The sequence below is a fragment of the Gymnoscopelus braueri genome, assembly GCF_963280865.1.
Source record: "Gymnoscopelus braueri genome assembly, chromosome: 8".
In the NCBI taxonomy this organism is placed as follows: domain Eukaryota; kingdom Metazoa; phylum Chordata; class Actinopteri; order Myctophiformes; family Myctophidae; genus Gymnoscopelus; species Gymnoscopelus braueri.
In genome coordinates, this window is record NC_137609.1 from 6007349 (window position 1) to 6010079 (window position 2731).

Here is a 2731-nt window from a genome sequence, read left to right on the forward strand (position 1 = left end):
ACACACACGTTACATGCAGACCTGCGAAGCACTGCACACGTGCACTGCACACGAGCAAGCCAGGACTGCGCACGTGTGCACGTGTGTACGTGTGCACGTGTGCGCAGACCTACGAGGCGCACCGTGCACACACAAGCAAGCAAACGTGCGAGCCAGACCTGCACACGTGCACGCACGCACGCACACACACACACATAACATGCGGTCCTGCGAGGCGCACCGCTGCAACACATGTGCCACTTAAAGACATGCACACACACACACACACACACACACACACACACACACACGCCAGCACTGCACACGCCAGCACTGCACACGTGTGCGCGCGCGCACACACACACACACAAGCCAGCACTGAACACGTGCAAGCCAGGACTGCATACGTGCGCACGCACGTGTGCACACACACACACACACACACACACACACACACACACACACACACACACACACACACACACACACACACGTAACATGCTGTCCTGAGAGGCGCACCGTTGCAACACATGTGCCACTTAAAGACATGCACACACACACAAGCCAGCACTGCACATCCCAGCAAGCACAATGACGTCATGATGACGTTATGATGACGCCCGGTCATCACCCTGGTGACGTTCAGGACTAGGCCAGATCACAGCCCATATGGGGATGATCTTTACGTCATTTACAGGACGTCATCACCGGGACATCATATGGACATTTGGACAGCAATTTTGGGTGATGAGAAATGTGTTTAGATGACGTCCTGGAAGTGACGTTTTTGTGGTCAGGATTAATTTTGGTTGAAATCAGGTGATATTCTGGGCCAGATCTGACTTGTCTTGGTTTGACTTGATCTAGCCCCAATCGAGACGTCACTGATTGGTCCGGGTCCTGACTGTGCTTGCTGGGATGTGCTCGTGCTCGCGCGCGCGCATGCACACACACACACACAAACACACACACACACACGTAACATGCAGACCTGCGAGGCCCACTGTTGCAACACATGCTCCACTTAAAGACATGCACACACACGCACACGCACACGTGCGTGTGCACGCATGCACACACACACACACATAACATGCGGTCCTGCGAGGCGCACTGCTGCAACACATGTGCCACTTAAAGACATGCACACTCACACACACACACGCCAGCACTGCACACGTGTGCGCGCACACACACACACACACACACACACACACACACACACACACACACACACACACACACACACACACACACACACACACACACCAGCACTGAACACGTGCAAGCCAGGACTGCATACGTGCGCACGCACGTGTGCACACACACACACACACACACACACACACACGTTACATGCAGACCTGCGAAGCACTGCACACGTGCACTGCACACGAGCAAGCCAGGACTGCGCACGTGTGCACGTGTGTACGTGTGCACGTGTGCGCAGACCTACGAGGCGCACCGTGCACACACACACACAAGCAAGCAAACGTGCGAGCCAGACCTGCACACGTGCACGCACGCACACACACACACACACACATAACATGCGGTCCTGCGAGGCGCACCGCTGCAACACATGTGCCACTTAAAGACATGCACACACACACACACACACGCCAGCACTGCACACGCCAGCACTGCACACGTGTGCGTGCGCACACACACACACACACACACAAGCCAGCACTGAACACGTGCAAGCCAGGACTGCATACGTGCGCACGCACGTGTGTGCACACACACACACACACACACACACGTTACATGCAGACCTGCGAAGCACTGCACACGTGCACTGCACACGAGTAAGCCAGGACTGCGCACGTGTGCACGTGTGTACGTGTGCGCAGACCTACGAGGCGCACCGTGCACACACACACACAAGCAAGCAAACGTGCGAGCCAGACCTGCACGCACGCACACACGCACACGCACTCGCGCACACACACACACACAGACACAGACACACACACACACACACACAGACACACACAGAACTCCCCATACTCCCCACCATGAATCACACACAGGTGCAAGATCTCTATGATGAGCTGAGGGGTTGCCTATGCCAGGTGTCAATCATTGTCAATTAAGAGTCAAGGCAGTCACAACAGTACCCTGCCTCCACCAGGCCTCACACTACAACACCACCCACACCACAAAAATATTAGTTAAAGACAACAATTGTCACCACCCTGTCTCTGTGTCTGCTTTTGGGTACCCACCCTGTCAGCAATGACAGATCACTTTTTGCCACTCACCTTGGAATGCATTTGGCCCCACTGCTATACCTGCACCACTTAACACCTGGGTGTGATTTGCTTCCAGTGGCGCTGTTCAGTAGCCTTGAAAATGAGTTTATAGGGATTTAACATTGTTTCTCTAGTTCATATACAGCCCAATTAAACAAGCTCATCAAAGGCACCGCTTCCTTCACACAGGGTGTTATTTTTTTTTAAAGTGAAATATCCCTTTAAGATCAAATAATCGCAATGAGAAGAGCTGAAACAAAATAGCTTGCAACATTCTGAAAATAAGCCGTTAAAGGGATATTTCACTTTCAAAAACAAATTGGGTCATTTTATCGTCTATTCAGGATTGAGCCCCCCAGACAGTTTTTAAGTTGCTTGATTCAGTATTTAGATATTTGACATTCATTTGATCAGACACGCCCCCTTCGAGAGAGAGAGAGAGAGAGAGAGAGAGAGAGCGCCCATGTTACCTCGTACTGCCTGTGAGAGGGAGA